Source organism: Pleurodeles waltl, chromosome 4_1 (assembly GCF_031143425.1).
Source record: "Pleurodeles waltl isolate 20211129_DDA chromosome 4_1, aPleWal1.hap1.20221129, whole genome shotgun sequence".
NCBI classification, from domain to species: Eukaryota; Metazoa; Chordata; class Amphibia; order Caudata; family Salamandridae; genus Pleurodeles; species Pleurodeles waltl.
In genome coordinates this window covers 748,127,264-748,149,063 of record NC_090442.1, presented here as the reverse complement: position 1 = coordinate 748,149,063, position 21,800 = coordinate 748,127,264, and the positions used below count along the sequence as shown (strand labels likewise).

Below are 21,800 nucleotides of genomic sequence, written 5' to 3'. Positions count from 1 at the left end.
TAAAAGTGTAATGCCACACTACCGGCACTTCTCAAATGTTTACACAACGTCTGAACTAAGTCATTTTTAAAATGGTCATACACACAGCACAGGAAGCGTCAAATAGTGACAAAGGAGTAAATCTTTGATTGAATCCATTAGGGGACTGGTTCAGTTCATACCTAAAAAGGTGCTCACTTTCATATCACCATAGGCAGAAGATACTTGGCCAATGACTGTCAGCACCTGTAGTATAAACTTCACAATATGGCATTAATGTCGACTTCAGGTTCTCCTTCAATCTTTCCAGTCCACCTAAGGAAATGTGATACCATTCACAGGAACAAACAGGCCCTAACCACTGTTCCCCTCTGCAGTGCTCAGTCCCTCAGACACTCACTAAAGATTCTCACCAGTGGATATTCCTAGTGATTCCAGAAGACTTGTGGCCTAATGACCTCACACAACTATTAACCTGCCCATGCCTCATAACAGCACATTACATAAAGAGTTCTAACTCCAACTTAATGCACAAGACTGTTTTAATCCAAAGTTGAAGTCTCTTCTCCTCTTGACTAAAGTAGGGAATCTATGCTCAGAATTCATCCTCCGGACACATGACTCAGATATCCACTATAAGTGACATTTGCAGGGTGGCCTTATATGTAGTCACTCAGGCTGCACCATTTGTTATGAAACAACAATCCTACTGACTAACAATATGCTCCAACTGAAGGGCAACTTCTAGACTCCAAAGTCCTTACGCACACTGCTCCACTGGAAAGTGGTCAAGGCTTGTTTTTACTAACCAGCCAACTGTCATTCTACATAAACAAGTGGTGGTGGTAGTTCATACACCAACCTCATGTTCCAACTAGTACCGGTGCTGCAGGAAAGGGCCTAATGTCACAGCCTCTCTCGACGTAAACAGAAAGATTAACACATCAAACTTGTGAACTTCACTTGCTCCACAAAGGTGTGTTGTCGGAAGCAGAGCTCAAGGTGATTTTTACAACCTTGCGTTGTCCATGAGGTCGAATTGTTAGCAACCTGATTTAATATGATTAGTCGTGGCCAGAGTTACAATCTGGAAGACCACCTGCTTGTGTTAAGCAAGTAAGCTTATAGTGTATGTAAAATCCATATTTAAAGATTCAAAAACGGTCTATTTTACACAAAGTTTACAAATACGATCCAGGAATTTTCTTTGTGGAGTAAAGGCCTCTGGCATCAATCTTCCACAGCCCTTTTTCCAAATTGAACTGTGACCTAAGTTTCCATCGGACACTGCATGTAGGAGAAGGAGCTTACACTGAAGGAGTAAAAATGTACTCCACATAAGTAGAATCTCATTTGGTGACATCCAGAAATTTCTTTCCTGGAAATATGCAAAGCTATTTAACATTCATTCTTCAAATGATTTGCTACAGTATCTCGTCAAAAAAAGAAACTACTCGAGAGTTAAAAATAAAAAATAAAAATAAAATTGCTTGTTGGGGACAATCGCATCCATTTACTACCAACACAAGCATTAGGAGAAGAACTTACTATCACTGTCCTTAGCTTCACAGGCTGATTATACCTCAATTTGTACCATTGCTTTCGACCTGTTGTACTAGGTTACAAAAGATGCATAAACTTTTGTAAGTGCTCAAGAGCAAGTACTCCACTTTTCTTCAAGAAGCAGACATTGACACGTGAAATACTAGTTATTCATGCAGGGTACAACGCTGGGAGGATAAATGGGAGAACCGAGATTTTAGGATAGACAGGCATGTGCTCCAAAGAGGAAAACAGAGGCTGGAAAGGGACACTACACAAACACACACACAAGGATAGGAAGGAATGCTGCTCAAGCAGGAGAACTAAGACTCTAGCACTGAAAGGAACAGCCTGAAAGTGACTATGAATGAAACGGACATACTAATTAGACAACAGAACACAAATTCAGGACAGATGTAGATATTAGGGGCCTGCAAATTTGAAAGTTTTTTTAAAGTGTGTATAATTTGTGAGTAGTCAATGTGAAATAAGTCGCCAGTAACTACAGCTGTCAATCAGTTTTTTTTTTTTTTTTAATAGATTCACAGAATCATTACGCAACGTCGAGCTGCCAGCTGCCATGATTCATGCATGTGAACCTAGGAAAGATCCAAGAATAAGAATTAACAGGGCTTAAGAATAAGGCAACCATATATTTTGGATCTCACAAACTTGGAAATGCTTCATAAACGTTGTTTAGGCTTAAGTGGAGGTCAAAGCGCCCAATCTAATGCAAAATCTAAAATCTCCAGCCAAACAGCTTTAGGTTTGGCTGGACAGTGCAGCTACCTGTACGACTGTCTATATATGTATTTTAGAGGGGCTTTGTCTCCCCCCCCCCCTCCAGAAGAGTATTACTCTCACCTCAGGTTGCTGACTAATTGGTGCATCATTCCCCCTTCCATGAAGTGCTTCCACTGGAATTTATGAGTGACTACTTTGCATCTCAAACAGTCACTTTAAATCCTTTACCTCCTATAAGCTTTGAATACAGAAAATAATTTTTGCTGCCTTTTATCCACCAGCAGCAAAGCGAATAAGCAAATCTAAATGTGATAAAGGAGCATTTTGTGCATGTTATAGGTGTAAACAGAATTTATGAATGGCTAGGTTTACAAGCTTCAACATGATAAAGCCAGACCTATGGCTTTGCCAACGTTCGTTTCCCCTCAGAAAAGTTGTATGTGTGGACAGCTAGAAAAAAAAGGCAGAGAAGACATAACAATTGCTAAAAAAAATTGCTCTGGCAATATTGAAAAACGAAGTATGTCCAATGGAGTCCGTGTAAGCTGCACCACACTATTCTCACACATGGCGGTAGTATGTTCTCTGGTGCAACACTCGGCAGGTGGGACAGCCTGCAATGCATGAAGCAGCACAGGCAAAAAGGAAGTGCAGTCTGCTGCTTCAGCATGGTACGAGCACCTAAAGTACCTGCTAAGTGTTGCCCTTGCACCTAGTAGGTGAACATGTTCCTCAATGAAGGGAGCTTTCAAGTGACTAGTTATTTGGAGGAAATCAAGGATGCGTGATTTGATGTATACAGTGCAAAGTGAGCTGCGGAGACCACAGGGGTTGACTTAAGAGGAAGGCTAGCAGAAAGTGTCTGCACCAGATAATTCGGCAAGGTAATCGTTTTTACTTCAGAGGTAGCTGTAAGGGCAAGCACACAGATTCAGAAGTACTATACCAAAACCAGTGCTTTAAATGGAAAAATAGAAGTGCAGGTACTCTGCACCAGAGTACCTGCTTGTTTCCGAGAAGTGCCGGTACTCTCCAATGGAAAGTATTACGTTTTTCTTGACATATGCCGGTACTCTCCCTCTAGAAATAAAAAAGTGCCGGTACTCAGTACCGGAGAGTACCGGCCCATTTAAAGCACTTGGTCCAAAACAATACAAGAACAAGCAAACCCAGGCGGCATGTTCTGGAGAGTGGGAAGTACGGGGTATTAGGGGAAGGGAGACTGAGAAAAGGTCGACCTGCTCTTAGAATGAAAACACTTATTTATTCTTTTGGAAAATGTAAGTGACGAATGTAATGCTGATACAGGCAACTAGGATGTCGATTTCATAATAAATTAGTTAAAATCTGGTCTGGAGAAAGCAACGGTACATCAAATGACCGCTTGGTGCAGGGTGATTTAATAAAGGCGATGATCTGGTATTTAAACGTTCGGTGCTGAATGGTACTCTAGGTTATGGCTTGGCGGTAACAGGTGACCGAGATAATGATTTGTAACCAAAAGATAGTTATTATAGTTTGTTACTGGGAGCAAATGTCCTCTTGTTAGGAGAGCAATAGAGATGATGATTTCGTAGAGCTAGTTCAGATGGTTTGGAGTCAAGAGATGACTAAGTGCAGTTTTATGGGGTGGATCAGAATATTGCTAGGCGATGTACAAGCTATTTTTGGTAGCCAGTTCGTCAGTGCGTGAATAGTTCCGTCACTTATGCCCACACTCCAAACCTAATTTTCTTTCAGCCTCACACAAATATAAAACAATAACTTATATACCATACACCCCACCATTACACATCAGGCATCACTGAAGCTAAGAAACCTACACATTCAGGATGGCCTGTGCTCCAGGGCACCCAATCCAGCCGTCTTACCCCAAAGCATACCTGCACTGTTTAAGATACAACCTCTCTCCCCAAAATCATCGGTTTACAATTCACAACATTGCTCAATCTTAGGTTATCTGAGCAACAAAGTAAAGTGCTTGGTCTCGTAGGCCCTGACTTAAGTTTCTGTTAGGCAGTATCTTCACAAGACTACACTACTGTAATTACTACAGGGAATGAAATGAAAGAAACCTTATATCATCCTTATGAAAGCCTATACAAAGGCTTCCGAAGCAAAAATCTCACTTTTTATACTTAAAGGTCTAAGGATCCTGGCTCAATGACTCGGTAAGACCCAGTTATCCTGTGCAGGCTCAGCACTGATAGCCCAAATGCTGTAGAAGCACTTAGGTCATCAGATGGCAAATGCTTGCGTATGAAGGGCACACAGATGTGCCTTTTACGGATAGCACAAATTCTCAATGTTTGCTCTAAAATGGACAAAATCCCGCTCTCCTCATATGCTTACAGACTGAAGTGCACTGCCTAGTTTTTCCTGATTCACCCAAGTACGAATAACCTTGGGTTCATGTTTAACATTTAAAACCTACAGGGCAAGATGGTGCCTCTAAACAACTACAACGCGATTCATTTGGGTGTGGGAGTTGTACGTGAACAAGAGTTATCCAAGGGGCTTACATACTGTATAAAATGAGGTGGGGCCACTAGACAGCATGCAAGACCGCAGCGAATTTCCTTAGAAACAATTCATCCCAATACCCCCTTTTAGGGGAAGACAACAACTCACAAGCAGACAAAAGTGAAAGTTGGATACATAACTTGCTCATGAACATAATAGGCTCCTTTCCTTTTCCTTCGGTATAGACCCATCTGATGTACAAGAACATCCTGAAAGTCCAATTCCTAAAGGAAAGGCAGTGAAGGATTTGAGCTAGAGGCGTTTTGGAGATTCCAGAAACCTTAACTGCCCCTGCCCCAAAGAACAGAAGGTCTCTCAGTAATAGATAGCCTGATGCACGTGTTGCTAATCTCCAAGGTGCTTATTGGCGGCACCTTTTCTAGTCCGTGCTTTGCATGTGTTAAAAGAAAGGACTTTTTAACCTCTAACCTGGTCTAATGCATCACCGATTATAAGCAAGTGTCTGGACTTGGGGACATTAATTCAGAAGAGCCAGTTATTCCCTTCTAATTGGTCTGAGCCCAGCTTTGGATGTCACAGACCATCGATACATAATTAATCACAGGGGAATTGGAAAAACCGCTGAAAACACTGATGCACAAGCCATTGCCCCTTCTCTAGCTCTATTCAGTTGACCTGATGACTTTTCCACGGATTTATGTGCTATAATAGCCCAATCGGACCAATGTATGTACACAGTGTAACGGGGAGACCCAACTGTACCATCGGGTCACTACCTAGTATAATTAGGGCTTTGCTTCCCATTCTAAACTCATAAACTTTATAGCAATTATTTCACCCGCTACTCCACATCACTAAACAGAAAGGGGAGGGAATTATTCAACCCAGTAACGTTTAACAAAGTCACTGACAAGAGTTTGAAAAGTGTCAATACCAAAAACTATATTTATCATGCAAATCGCAAAAGAAATCTGATTTTCTTATAAAATTTAGCACGATTATTCATTTGAAGAAAGCAATGAGCTGATGCCTTAAACTGGGGTAGCAGAATCAAACACCTGCCAGCTTTCAGGATAAATATCACTTCATCAGGCTATGTGCTATTGAGACTCTGGAACAAATGTGCTCAATGTTGTGACTTATGTCATCCAATTCCAGGCAGCGGAGAGAGAAGAGTGGGAGAGAACGCACGTATGAGCGTGAACAAGACAATGTGTGTGAATGGGAAAGTGGAAGTAATGAAAATGCAGCAAGTGAAGGATTTCTCCCACCGACATTTCTAGAAGGCGGTCTCCTATTTTCCGACGATTTTCAGTCAATTCCAAGGTAGTCTGTGTGTTGATATTTACATTTCTGCGAACAAGCTGCCCTAAAGCTTAGCAGTGCTTTTAGTCTGTCGCACAATTTTTTTCTCTCATGCACCCACCACCATGAATATCTCTACCATGGGAAACTTGAGATATTTAAGAAACCAGAGCCGGACAGGCCTTCTATTCCACCGGGCACTTCCCTGATGGCCTTGAGCCCTTGGGGCCCTTTAGTAAGCACAGGGCAGCCCCTGGTGCCTCTTCCACTCTCCTTAGCTCCCTTAATTGCACCACAGAGCTGAGGCTTTAAGAGAGCGAGAAAGAGGGAGGAGAAGATAGAGAGAAAGTGATCAGTGCAGGAGAAAGAGCATAACAGATGGAAAGAGATCGAGCAAGGAGCTGAAGGGAACGGGGCTGGTGTGAGCACTTTAGCAAGGGCAGTTTTGATTCCCCAGTCCAGAACTGTAAGAAAAGAAAAAAATAGATCCTCTGAATAAAGGCTCAAATTTCACTCACCCTCCATTGCAAAGTCTTTGTACCATACAATTCATCACCAAAGACAGAAAGAAGACTAAATGGAGGTGGTATGATTAAGAAGGCATGATCCAGACAGCTTGTTTCACAGCGTTTCCACTCTGGATTACACCAACACCTGGGAATTCCATAGTAGGCACAACATCAAAAACAATTTGCTAAAATGCAACTCAGGATTGTGCTTGCAGTCAACAACGCCTGTCTACTGGTTGCAACTGGGGCGCAGGTTATGCTTTTTGACAATTCCAAAGTCAAGGGCAGAGCTGATTTTTTATATGGTGTGTAACATGTCACAAGGTGGCTTCAGAGCTCCACACTGATGCTGCACTTCACCCTTTCCTTTTGCACCACCACATATGGTTATATTTGCATCCTCTTCGCCTTCCCTTTGAAGACAGCTATTGCGACACGAAGAACTACACTGCTGAGCAGCTTAGATTCAGAGCCACTTTTATATTGTTGGACGTCTCGTGCAACTCCTCACTCAACAGATAGGTTTTTGGTGCCGTAACCACTCATTCTTTCCAAAAAGTCCTCATTTTTTTCCTCTAAAAAGCCATCTGCTTTAGACTAATTGCTACTACTTACACCCAAGAATCGAATACTCTGTAGAGAACAAACTGAAGTGACAACAAAGTGCATTCTATGTATTCCTTAAGTCACGCAGATTTGATTTACAGTTTTTGTGGAAGGCCATACGCCCACACCCATGCTATGCTGCCTTTAGTCTACCACATGAACATGCTGAGAGAGTGGGCTGCCGTCAAAGATGCTTACTCAGGCCTTCCGGTACAAAGGTTCCATAGATGGAGTATCGATGTGTGATCAGATTGGACAGGGGGGACTAGGAGGTTGAAGATGAAATGAGCAGCCAAGAGTCCCTTCAATTTTACTCGCTCTCCAGACATTGCTCGATTGGTCTGCTATGGGGTCCCTGTTAGACTCTCGGTGCTCCACCGGTAAGCATCTTAGGTGATCCACTTTAATTCAAACTACCGGGAAGGCCTTATGAGTTTCCATTGTTCAAAATTTAGCACAAAACAGGTGAATCGCTCTCTTTCAGGGGTGACTTACCGACACCAGTGAAAACGTCATGCAATTCAAGAGTGCAGTTTGGTAAGGGGGTGGGATTAAAGCCCATATGGGAGAACTTTTACATAGGTAACATCGTTCCTTGCGCCAGATTTCTGGTGAACGTCATTTTTTGTCGATATACATCAATAAACCTTTTTAAAATCCGGCAACTGACTTCTTTTAAAGTCATCTGCCACACGACCATTACGAACAGAGGAGATTTGGGTAGTTAAAAAAATATATATTATAATAATAATATACAAACAAGTGAATGACAAATTGGGGTGTGAGTGGATACAAACAAAAAGAGGTAAAGAAACGCCTGTCTTGAAGGTCAAATATTGAATTTGTTTTTCCCTAACGCCAGAGTTGTTACTGCAGGCAGACAGAAGATTTAAATGACAAGAGAATAAATGGATGATCGATCTGCTCATGGTCTTAAAATGCAAGGCATGCATAAATACATAGGCTCTGTAAGTAAACGTGCACTACTGCCCTCCGCCGCTGCTCGGCATTACAACTGATCTCCAATGTCCAAGTGCTGAAAGTAGTGTGTCCCACACCACTCCACGGGCAGAGGCCTCGGTGTGGGGGATCCATTTACCGTTCCCACCACAACGTCCCGCCACTGGCGAGCTTTCTGCGCAAGGCATTATCTGAAGTCTGAGCACCAGTGTGCACCCGAGTCAGTGCACACAGTGGGGAGGTAAAGTGTTCCCATTCGGATTTAGTACCCGGATGCCTCCAGTAGGCCCCCGTCCGACATCCGCCAAACGAAGACCGACAGAGTCTGATTGTTTTTGCATTAGAATAATTTTATTTACAAATGACAATTACTTAAAATCACAAATCATAAAAAACATTTCCTGTAAATCAAAATTCAATCCTGTCATAAATCACGATAACGACACATCCAAGGATCCTCCTACGTCCCGAACGAACGAGTTACTTACCTTCGGTAACGACTTTTCTGGTGGATACATTAGCTACCTGTGGATTCCTCACCTAATGAATACTCCCATGGCGCCAGCATTCGACGGAAATCTTCTTACTAGTCTCTGCACGTCGACGAGGACGTCACTCTTGCCCACGCGACGCCGTCTGACGTCATACAGGCCATAAGAGGTCCTCGCCGACGTGCCGATGACAGTACCAACATTTTTTACGTGCATGAGAATAATAATAATAACCCAATGTAATGAAAGAGCAAAGCAACATCTCTTAATATTGTAAATCACACAACATAGCAATAAAATAGCTGTAGATTTAATATAACCTTTTTTTTTTTTAAACAAATAAATATATATATATACATACGAATCATGTATATACACAATATATATAGATTTATATATAAATATACACATATATACAAATATTATATATGCAAAATGTATTGCAACTTTGAAAACCAAAAGGAGCACACTCAAGGATTGCTTGGAGAGACCAAAAAGGCAACGGGGAGGCGGGTGGGACCGTGAGGAATCCACAGGTAGCTAATGTATCCACCAGAAAAGTCGTTACCGAAGGTAAGTAACTCGTTCTTCTGATGGATACAACTACCTGTGGATTCCTCACCTAATGAATAGAGTCCCAAAGCAGTACCACGCCCGGCGGTGGGTGCCTAAATGGTCAAACCAAGAAATCCTGCAGCACTGACCGTGCAAAATGACCGTCCCTTCTGACTTCAGAGTCCAAACAGTAATGTTTCACAAAAGTGTGAAGGGACGACCAAGTTGCGGCCTTGCAGATGTCGACCACAGGAACACCTCTGGCCAAGGCCGAAGTGGCCGACTTAGCTCTGGTGGAATGAGCTCTAATGCCCTCAGGAGGATCCTTCTTTGCCAAAGAGTAACAGATTTTAATGCAAAGAACAACCCACCTGGATAGTGTTCTCTTGTGGACTGCCTTTCCTCTCCTCTTGCCCACGTATCCAATAAACAGCTGATCCTCCAGCCTGATATCCTTAATTCTGTCGATATAGAAGCTCAACGCCCTTTTTGGGTCCAGGCGATGTAGTCTTTCTTCCTCCTTTGAAGGATGAGGCGGAGGATAAAACGTGGGCAAAGTGATTGTCTGAGCCAAATGAAAGGGTGAAACAACCTTCGGAAGGAAAGCAGCCTTGGTCCTCAACACCACCTTATCCCCATAAAACGTTATATAAGGGGGTTTAACCGATAAGGCCTGCAACTCACTCACTCTCCTTGCAGATGTTATAGCTACCAGGAATACTGTTTTAATAACCAAATACCTTAAAGGGCAAGAATGCATAGGCTCAAAAGGGGACCCCATAAGGAAAGTCAGGACCAAGGACAAATCCCATTGAGGCATAATGAATGGTTTTGGAGGATATTGATTCAGAAGACCTTTCAAGAATCTGAGAACAATAGGGGATTTAAATAACGACGGTTGGTCTGGAAGACAAATGAAGGCTGACAAGGCCGACAAATAACCCTTAATGGTAGCCACTGCACAACCTTTCTGCGCTAGAGACAGTGTAAAAGACAAAACATGTGACAGATGAGCATGTAAGGGATCAATCTGTCTCTCTCCACACCACATAACAAATTTAGACCACCTATTAGCGTAGATAGATTTAGTGGAGTGTCGCCTGGCCGCTAAGATAACATCCACTACATCAGGCGGGAGAGAGAAGGAACTCAGGTTGCCCCGTTCAATCTCCAAGCATGTAGGTGCAGACTCTGGAGGTTGGGGTGTAAAACCTGCCCCTGCGACTGCGAGAGGAGGTCTGCCCTGAGAGGGAGACGGAGCGGAGGGCACAGTGAGAGTTGGAGAAGGTCGGAGTACCATACCCTCCTTGGCCAATCCGGAGCTATTAAGATGACTTGGGCCCGGTCTTGGCGAATTTTCCTCAACACTCGAGGAATCAAGGGTATGGGGGGAAACGCGTAAAGCAACTGGTCGCACCAGGTTATCTGAAACGCGTCCCCCAACGCTCCCTGCATCGGATACTGGAGGCTGCAGAATAACGGGCAATGCGCGTTCTCCCGAGTGGCAAACAGATCTATCCGAGGAAACCCCCACATCTGGAAGATTAAACAGACTTGATCTGGATGGAGACGCCACTCGTGGTCTGCCGAGAATTGGCGACAGACTGTCCGCACGTACATTCAAGACCCCGGCCAGATGATTTGCCACCAAGCAAATCTGATGGTCCTTTGCCCAGGACCATAGCCGAAGAGCTTCTCTGCAGAGAAGGTACGACCCTACTCCTCCCTGTTTGTTTATGTACCACATCGTGGTAGTATTGTCCGTCAGGACCTGTACCGACTGACCACGAAGGGATGGGAGGAGGGCCTTGAGAGCCAGACGTACAGCCCGTAACTCCAACAGATTGATATGAAACACCTGTTCCTCTGGAGACCAAAGCCCTTTGATCTCCAGATCCCCCAGATGAGCTCCCCATCCTAGGGTGGAGGCATCCGTTATTACCGTGGCCACTGGTGGCGACTGCGCGAACGGCTTTCCCTGTGAAAGATTGTTGCCCGCAATCCACCACTTCAATTCCACAGCAGCATCTCTGGAGATCTTGACAGTACCTTCTAAATCTCCCTTGTGTTGAGACCACTGCCTTCGGAGGCACCACTGAAGAGCCCTCATGTGCCAGCGAGCATGCGTGACCAACAGAATGCAGGAGGCGAACAGACCGAGCAGACGAAGGACCTTGAGGACTGGAACTACCGCTCCATTTCGAAACATTGGAACCAATTCCTGAATGTCTTGAATCCGCTGAGGCGGAGGAAAGGCTCGACTCAATGTTGTATCCAGTACTGCCCCTATGAACAGGAGGCGCTGAGAGGGCTCCAGGTGAGATTTGGGCACGTTCACCGAAAAGCCCAGGTCGAACAACAACTGGGTTGTTGACTGCAGATGATGCGACACAAGCTCCGGGGACTTGGCTTTGATCAACCAGTCGTCCAAGTAAGGGAATACTGCTATCCCCTTCCTTCTGAGCTCCGCCGCAACCACTGACATCACCTTTGTGAAGACTCGAGGTGCTGAAGTAAGACCAAACGGGAGGACCGCAAACTGATAGTGCTGCGACCCTACCACAAACCGGAGATACTTCCTGTGCGACTTGAGTATCGGGATATGAAAGTAAGCATCCTGCAAGTCGACAGACACCATCCAATCTTCCTTGTTCAACGCCAAAAGCACCTGTGCTAGGGTCAGCATCTTGAACTTTTCCTGTCTGAGGAACCAATTCAAGATCCTCAGATCCAGGATTGGTCTCAACTGACCATCCTTTTTGGGAATCAGGAAGTATCTTGAGTAACAACCTCGACCCTTTTCCTGCTCTGGGACCAACTCTACCGCGCCCTTTAAAAGGAGGACTTGAACCTCCTGTTCTAGCAACAGGAGGTGTTCTTCTGAACAATAAGATGGGCGGGGCGGGATGAGGGGCGGGAACTCCCGAAAGGGAAGGGCGTAGCCTTTTCCCACAATGCCGAGAACCCAAGTGTCCGTTGTGATAGACTTCCACTTGTGGAGAAAATGCTGTAATCTTCCCCCTACAGGAGAGGAGTGAGTGGGAAACGGTGGAAGCCTAAGGCTGCTTCCCCTGCTGCACCCTTCCAGAGGACGAGGAAGAGGCAGAGTGCTGTTGAGAGGCTCCTCTGGTACGGACCCCACCCCTCCCCCTCCCTCTAAATGACCTATAGGGGAGGGAAGAGGCGGGTTGCTGGAACCTCCCCCGAAAGGAAGAGGAATAAGAGCCACGCCCAAATCCCCGAAACCTCCTGAAAATTCTAGAAGAGGCAGAGGAAGAAGGAGCTTGCAGTCCTAACGATTTGGCTGTGGCTCTGCTCTCCTTAAATCGTTCCAAGGCTGAATCTGCCTTGGCTCCAAACAGTCTGTCCCCATCAAACGGGAGGTCCAGCAGGGTCGACTGCACATCCGCAGAGAACCCTGAGTTTCGGAGCCAGGCCTGTCTTCTTGCCACCACAGCCGTGCCCATCGCCCTGGCTACCGAGTCGGTCGTGTCCAGCCCAGACTGGATAATCTGGGTCGCGGCAGCCTGGGCGTCCGAGACCACATCCAAGAGACCCTGGGGAAGCTCCGTAAATGAAGACGAAACATCATCCATCAGCGCATGGATGTACCTCCCCAGAATGCACGTTGCGTTGGTGGCCTTCAACGCCAAACTGCATGATGAAAATATTTTCTTGGACTGCGCATCCAGTTTCTTGGAGTCTCTGTCTCCAGGCACCGTCGGGAAGGAACCAGGCGCTGACTTTGAGGAACACGAGGCTTGCACCACCAAGCTCTCCGGCGTAGGGTGTCTAGAGAGAAAGCCAGGGTCAGATGGTGCAGCTCGAAACCTTCTGGCCACAGCCCTATGAACGGCCGAGGAAGACACCGGCTTCTTCCACACCTCCAACACCGGATCCAGCAAAGCCTCATTAAATGGCAAGAGAGGCTCAGCTGCAGCAGAGGCCGGATGCAATACCTCTGTCAGCAAATTCTGCTTTGCCTCTGCCACCGGCAAAGGCAGGTCCAAAAAGCTCGCTGCCTTCCTCACCACAGCATGAAAGGAAGCAGCCTCCTCCGTATATTCCCCTGGAGATGAAAGGTCCCACTCAGGGGAAGTGTCCAGCCCACTGGCTGTATCCAGACCCTGCAGTCCGTCTCCAGAGTCCTCAATCTCTCCCTCCTCTAGGACTCGCTGGTACTCTTGCTCTTCTAAAAGACGGAGAGCACGCCTCCTCGAATGAAGTCTCTCCTCGATACGCGGAGTCGACATGGCCTCCGCCGACGTCGAAGAACGGCGCCGATCTCCAGAAGCATCCGACGCCGCGTCCGGCGCCACAGGCAGCTTCGGCGCCGAGGCAGGAGCCGGAGGACGAGGTCTTGGAGCCGATGGACCAACCGGAGTCACAGGGCAAAATCCTGACTTCGACGGAAGGGCAACCTCCGGGGCCGAAACATCCGAAGCCACCGGAGCGGCCACCGACGCCGGCGCCGAGCCCACATTCCCAAAAGGGAGAAAGGGCATAAAGGGTGCCGGCCGAAGAGGCGCAGGATCACCCAACGAAAAGGCCAAGGGCCCCGAAGGACCAGCCGGAGCAGCTCCTGGAGCCATCTGCTGAAAGATGGTATACATCGCATTAAGAAACGCGGTACTATCGGCTCCAGGAGTGGGAAAAGCCGGATACTGGGGTGCCTGGATCGAGGGCGACCCCGACGCCGGCCTCGACGTCTGCGACGCCGGAGAAAACACAAGAGGCTGCACCACCTCAAACACCGACGCCTGACCAGGCGAAGTCGGTGACGTCGGAGAGGGCAACGGCGTCGAAGGATGCGGCGTGACCGTGGGGCTGACCTCCCAAGTCTTCCGACGCCGAGCCGAAGGTGACCTCGAACGAGACTCCTTGCTGGAATGACGTCGTGAGTCTCTACGGCGCCGGGAATCTCGAGGACGCCGGTGAGACCTTGGCGAAGAAGACTTCTTATGATGTTTCTCCTTCTTCTTTGACTTTGCCATGAATAACTTGGCCTCACGTTCTTTGAGGGCCTTCGGATTCATGTGTTGACATGAATCGCAAGTTGAAACGTCGTGGTCGGAGCTCAAACACCATAGACAGTCGGAGTGAGGATCTGTAACCGACATCTTGCCCCCACACTCTCGACAGGGCTTGAAACCCGACTTCCTCTGAGACATTGTTACCGCAGAGAAGACTACGCAGCAGACAATACACTGTAACCACGAAGGTAACAGTAGCTCCCTCGAAGATAACCGTTTCGAATGCACGGAAAAAAGGGAACTGTCATCGGCACGTCGGCGAGGACCTCTTATGGCCTGTATGACGTCAGACGGCGTCGCGTGGGCAAGAGTGACGTCCTCGTCGACGTGCAGAGACTAGTAAGAAGATTTCCGTCGAATGCTGGCGCCATGGGAGTATTCATTAGGTGAGGAATCCACAGGTAGTTGTATCCATCAGAAACCGTTGGACCACACAGGTGAACCGTACTTCACCTGTATCCTTGGGGGGGGCGGTTCCCAACACCTCAACGTCCCTTGTCCTCGTGCTCCGGGTTCCGCCCCCACCCCAACACCAAGCTGCCGTGGGGGTGCAACAGGGTGGCCAGGAGCGGGAGCCCCGTGCCCACCCCAGCGATCTGGGCACCCTAACCCCCAAGCTGGTGTGTACATCCACCGGTTGATTCAGGACTGCAGGATCCTACCTTCGGTGTTATCCAGGGTACCCTGCCTTGGGTACCCCTCTGTTGCTTAGGGTGAATGTATTCTCATTTCCCGCCTACTATTCCCCCTCACACCTTACCCTAAATCTCATGTCTAAAGGGATGGGAGGGTGGGTAACCTGAAGTGAATGAAAGATTTGTAACCCCATAGCTACTAACCAGCTCTCCCAGCATGGAACTCACGCGGAGCAAGGGCTCTTCCAACACACCATGAAGTGTTAACATTGTGCGATCTCTCACCAACCAACCTACCCCAGAGGCCGGCTACCCAAGCATCTGCCAGTAAAATATGTAAGAAGCTCATTGGGGAGCCTCACTTGTGGTTCTTTGGACTACAAAGTTACATTCCTAAGAAATCAGAGGAAAAATGTGTCTTCAAGCAAAATCTTAAAATGCAAACCACCATTCCAAAGCACTCCTTCACTACCTTCCCAACCCCAAATAACCGCCTCGGATCGGCCTTTCCGGGCAGGGACGAAGAGGGGCGCTGCGCTCGCCACTGGGCCGATTTTTTGCCCGTTTAACTCCTTGCAAACACCAGCCGCCCAGAGCGGGCCCAGGGCAGACCTCATATTGATTCTGGGGCCTTTAAGTCTGCTCCACCGGCTTTAGGAAAACAAGTTTAGCAGGGGGTGGCGCTCGACGGGCAGATAATGAGGGCATGAATTCAGAAGAAAAGCTGTTGTGGTGTTCTATTTTCTGTTCTATTGCAGGACCTAGCTGCTGTATCCTTTTTGTTGCCTAGTTGCTAATTAGCAACGATTTTTTACCACCCTACACCCAGCACTCATCCCTGTCAGTGGCCGTGAACATGGGTGGATGACTGGGTGGAAAGGTCCTGTGGCTTCCACCTCCCCCACTTCCTGTCCCCCTACAATTGGGCGTAGGAAAATGAGGTAATGACAAAATTAACACCTATTATTTAAAGCTACTGAAAGCCCTTAGTTTTGTGGTGGGAGCTTGGGAAACTAAAAGTCTGACTTGGAGTACATGCCAAAGCAGTGATTGCATGAACCCACTGAGCTATCTTACTCAGTGCTTGAAATGGAAAATTAGAAGTGCAGGTACTCTGTAGCAGAGTGCCTGCTTGTTTTTGAGAAATGCCGGTACTCTTCAATTAAAAGTATTGCGTTTAGCCTGATAAGTGCAGGTATTCTCCCTCTAAACATAAAAAGTGCCGGTACTCAGTACCAGACCGTAACAGCCCATTTAAAGCACAGATCTTAATGAGACTGAATGTATGCTGCTTAGGATTGCACACATCTGTACAACAGAGGGGTAAAGCTGCTGAGCTATGGAGCAGGGACTCACAAGTGTAGCTTTCAGGTCACATGTTTCCTTAGCAAGTGTCTTGATCTAATGAGATATCTTACTGGCATCCAACAGATTAACAAGGAGAGCTGAGCCGAGACAAGGGTCGACTCGGGCTATAAGACTCAGCACGAGCCGGGCCTTGGAACTATATGGCTGTAATTCATGCAACTAACATCGTGTAACATGTGCTAAACTCTCCATAACACTCAAGTGTATTTCTCTAACAGGTAAAGAGTTTAATCTTAGTACATTATATTGGATCTCCGCTTTGAGAAGTATTATTAAAATTGAGCTTTTAAACATGCACTGGAACAATTCCCGCCCTAATGACGATGCTAACAATGAAAAGTTTAGGCACTGCTGAGATCTGAACTCGTGACCTCCTATTTATCAGACAGGCGCTTTACCCAACTAAGAGCGCACACCCTTAAAGCACAAATTTGAAGGTGATATGTGTGTGAAAATGAACAAAAACGGAGCTTCTGTGAAATAAAGTAGGGTAGGATCAGACAATTTGCTTACGCAGGAAAGCCAGGAATGATCCCAGATTTTCTAGTTTCATACTGTGCAGTTCGGACGTGTACCCCTTTCTGGCACACCAGGGATTACTGTGTGATTTTAACAATCACAGTTGAACTTTTAATCCTTTCCTTTGATGCACATTGCTATTGATTCCTGCTGGGATTTTGGATCATCTTAGACGGTCTGGCACAGCCCTTTTTGCTGCCCTAATATCAGGTGGATTGATTTATTGACGCTGGTCTGTATATCAGGTTCACATTGACCGCAACGCTAAGTTCTTTAACTCAGAACGGTCTCTCGCTCTCACTGCTCAGTCGGTAGCCTTCGCTCCAAAGAATTCTGTCCTTGTACAGCACAGAGGGCAGACAATCCAAAAGGTTGCCACATGGCTGCAGACTGTCATGTGGAACCTGCTATTCCATGGCGAGCAGGCAAACATTAGGACTACTTCTGCACAAAAAATGCGATTTGACGTCAAACCCAAGAATCCGCAGGGGCAGGAGTACATCTCTTTTACTGGCCTCGTTAGGAAGCACACACCAATGTGGCCCAATAGGCATGCCTCTAAGGGTACAATAACTTGTTTGTTGGGTGGCGGCCCACCCTCTGTTAGTCTTGTTCACTGGCTTCCCAGCTCACGGAGACAGGAGTCAAGCTCAGGTAATTCCAAAATCACTGCACGAGGACAGCCTTGCCTGTACTGGATGAGAGGCCAAGGACTGGATGGGCATGCAATCTTAACTACTTCCTCACTACTCTCACGGAACCAGAGCACCCTGCCCAATAGACAAACTGACACCCATATTCGAAAAACATGGTTAAACGCCACAAAGTAAGTGGCAGTACCTTAACCGTATATGTGTTGTAAAGGCCACTAGGACCTCTTCCATCCTTGTCAAGGGGAGTGTTAACCTTCTCTCCTTTCATACAACACCTTATAAAATACAGGTAATTGCCGACTACTAGCTGCGAAGACGGTCGCGGAACGTGCACAGGCCACGGCATCCCCAGTTTAGGAAAAACCCAGGTCCTCAGAAAAAACAAAATCAAAAAGAAACAAAACAAGCTGCAGCTTATTATAGAGACGAAGGGGAAATTGAAAAGGGAACTGTTTGTGCCGCCCACGCCGTCTCCACTAAAAAGGCTGAGGCCTGATCTGGAGGGCACTTTAATACCCCCCAATGGAGGGGGCGGCGCAGGCGGACGGAAGTTACACGTGCGGCCTCCGGAAGTGCCAAGGCCAGAAAACGTAAGACTAGCGTACAGGGCTCGGGCCACGGCGGCCCCGGGCACTAAGCGCCGCACCCCCCCAATTGGGGAGGCGCTCTGTCAGTGGTTAAGGTGTTTTACAAAACCCTATCATGCCGCCTTATTTGTCGCTTCAGAGCGCTCCTGCGGTACCGAGCATGCAGAAATGCTAAAGGCAGCCGTATCCAAACAGTGAGCAGAGAATAAGTATCGTGCATCACTGAGTACACACTGGAAGGAGAGTTGCGTTCACTGCTGGATTGTGAGCTGCACAGTACCAGGAACAAAGTCAAATGAGGAACTTCGGTCTGATGGTCCTATGCGAGAAGATGCGCTGAAGTGCGGTCTGGGCAGTGTCCGGGGACTGAGAGCGACCACTGGGCCTTCTGTGGGGACATGGCTTGTCTTAGGCCAGAGTAAGGCCCTAATGAAAAGTTTGATTTTCCGACATAACCAGCCCCATTCAGCTCTACACTCTCTCTGCAAGCTGCAGCTTTCACAGTCTGTTAAAAGCGCCTCAGTGTGAAAGCTAAAGTCTTCAATCCGGTCCCTGATAGGCTAATGTAATACAGTGGCGGCCGGCAGCTTTGGGAGGGGGGCGGGCGGGGCACACACACACACAAACACACACACACACACAGGCTCATTCTTTCACACACAGGCACGCTCATCCATAAACAACACTCATTCCATTCAAACATACACGCACGCACCAAACATTCATTTTACAAGATAACACACATTCATTCTTTCACTCACACACGCACGCACTCACATCCATTAATAACACTCATAACACTCAAACATGCACACGTGCACCAAACATTCAATGTAAAACATAACACACATACACACATACATACACACACACACATACATACACACTTACCTTTAGCCTCCGGGTCCCAGGAGGGTTGGGGCTGCTGACCCCACCCCACTCTGTGACGAAGTGTCACTGATTGACACTCGCCCTGGGCACTTCAGGGCTTAAACCTGAAGCGCCCAGGGAGAGTGTCAATGGGTGACGCTTTCCTCGTCACCCAGGGGAGGGCCTCGAGGCACCTTTGCTGGGCCGAGGAGGTCACGCCCATAAGGGTCGTGATCTGCTCAGCCCAGCAAAGTTCAGCTCAGGCAGCCAGGAGTCTGCGCAAATCGCGCATGTCTGCTCCTGGCTGCCTGACCTGAACATTTAGAGTGTCTTTCAGGCTGACCTTTGTTCAGCCTGACAGACACTCTTCATGGGGTGAGGGGGCGTGGCCCCTCCGCCCTAAAGGACGGGCCGACACTGATGTAATATAATGTAATTAGCAACTCTGCAATTAATGGAGCTGTCACAAATTGAAATATTTTATTGATTTCCATCTGGACAAATCAAGGTTGTGGTTAGTGAGCAACTTAGGCACCGAGAACACGAAACTATTAACGAAGCTGACAAACAGAAATGTAACCCAACAATATTTGGGCATTTATGGATGTGTTTAAAATTCACCTTTAACATGCAAATAAACGCCACTGAAAATGTTCATTTAATCTCAACTTCAGTGGTTGGAAGGAACCTTAGAAGGTTACGTTGCTGAATTTGGGAGTGTCTAAGACTAAAATAGAAACTTACTGAGCTAAAACTAGTGTTTCAAGTTCCATTCCGGAAGTACAGTGCACCTCAAGAAAACGGTTACTTTCAGAATTTTACTTGGGCCACTAATATTATCCCCCCCCCCCCCCCAAAAAAAAACACATAATGGACGAGTTACTTGCCTTATCTGGTAGTGACTACATCTAGCTGCAGATACCTTATCTTTGAATTCTCCCTTGGCATCAGACTGTATACGAAAGATTTTCGTGAGCAGTATCCCTGCGTGCCAATAGGTGGCAACAACTGGATTCCCGTCCGTAGTCGCCGTAATCCACAAGAAATGACATTGTGGTTCCTCTATATGCACCACTTAGGCACACCGTCATTCTTTTCACAGCTTTCCACGCCAGAACCACAGAGCCACGAAGAGCACTGACCACTTGTGTGACAAAAGTAGGGCCCTGAAAGTGAAGTCCCACAGAGCAGCAATGGGTGGGTCAGTTAGGAATCTCCAGTTAGATCTAGTGTCTACCAGATTAGGCGTTACCGAAGGTAACTAACTTGTCCATCCAATAGAGACTTCTAGCTGCAGATTCCTTACCTTTGAATAGAAGTAATACCACCTTTGGAGGGGAGTCTGGAAACCAATTTCAAACAAAAAAGTCCTGCAGGACAGAACGGGCAAAGTATCCGTCCCTACGGACCTGACTGTCCAGGCCTTAGTGTTTGGTAAACATGTGCCAAGAGGCCCACGTTGCTGCCTGACATATGTCCAGGACTGGAACTCCGCATGCTAATGCAGTAGTTGCTGTTTTAGCTGTGGGAGAATGTGACAACAAAACCTCAGGGTTGCTTTTTGGCCAGTGCGTAGCAGATCTTAATGAAGAGTACGACCCAAAGATGGTCCACTTCTGTACTGCCCAACCTTTCCTTGTGCCCACATACCCTACAAGGAGTTGGTCATTCACCTGAAAAACACTTATGCACGAGCAAGATATATACCCCAACACACTTTTTGGTCCCAGACAGTGGAGTCTCATCTTTCTTAGAAGGATTTTTTTTTGGAGGGAGGGGGGCAGGCGGACTGGATTAGGCAAGGTGATGAATTGGCCTACATGAAAAGGTGGGACCACTTGGCCTTAACAGACACCCTAGTGCGAGGTACCACTGTCAGGAAAGATAGGGGTAGGGCGGCTTAGATGAGAAGGCCTGCAGCTCACCCACTTTACTGGCAGATGTAATTGAAAACAGCCTTCCTTGTGGCAATGTGAGAAGATTGAGGGCTTATACCATTTTAGTAGGAGGAACACCTGGCTGCCAAGATTACCAGACTCTAGGAGACCAGTCCGGAGCCACAAGGATTACTTGGGCTCAGTCATGTTTGATCTTCTTGAAAAATGTGGGTAGGAGTGGAATGGACTGAAAGGCGTGTAGGAGGCATGACTTCCATTAGATATGGCAGGTGAGCAATTGCCACCTTGGAAACTCCAGCATGCAAAACTACAGGCTGCACGTTCTCTGCAGCAGTGAACAGATCTAAGCAAGTCAGGGAAGGAAGAGGTATCTGCCTCTAGCATTGTTGTGGTTTGTTCACCACTACTACAGATTTTTCGCAGTTCCCTCCAAGATCTGGACCATGTTGGAGACATTTCCCTGATGCTGCACCTGCTGGAACTTCAGAGCCCTCATATGCCATCTGGCACATGTCACCAGCAGGATGCAGGAGGCCAGGAGGTCCAGCACGCTCAGTCACTGTCTCCGAAATCCAGGATAGAGGCTGAAACATTAGTATCCTAGGCTTGAATAGCCTGAACTATCCGTTTGGGAACATAAGCTTAAAACTGCACTATATCCAGAAGAGCTCAGATGAAAGTAAGCATCTGAGAGGGAGTCTGGTTCAACTTCAGCACGTTTATAGTGAACCTCGGTGAATGCAGGAGGTCCACCGTAGTCTGGAGGTGGGAGACAGCCAGAGGCGGAGTTCACCTTCAACAGCCAGTGGTCGAGATAGGGGGAAGACTGATACCCCTGATCTCTGCAGATGAGCTTCAAACACCACCACCATCATCTTGGTGAACACCCAATGGTGCTGGTAAGGCCAAAGGGGAGCACAGGGAACTGAATGTGCTTGTGGCCTACTTTGATCCACAAATAATGTCTGGGCAGGCAGGACTGGAATGTTAAAACAAGCATCCTGCAGGTCCAACGCTACCATCCAGTCGCCTGCGTCCAGGGCATAGAAGACCTGAGCCAAC

The 21,800-nt window shown here is 47.1% G+C and overlaps 1 protein-coding gene and 1 non-coding gene across 2 annotated transcripts in view; both read right to left on the bottom strand.

Annotated features, from left to right (window-relative positions):
• Nucleotides 1-21,800, bottom strand: part of SND1 (staphylococcal nuclease and tudor domain containing 1) — a 1,722,638-nt gene that overhangs the window by 890,559 nt on the left and 810,279 nt on the right. The gene's annotated exons all lie outside the window — the stretch shown is intronic.
• LOC138288651 (U6atac minor spliceosomal RNA) lies at nt 17,531-17,658 on the bottom strand. Its single transcript, XR_011202507.1, has one exon. It is a non-coding gene; the product is annotated as a U6atac minor spliceosomal RNA (small nuclear RNA).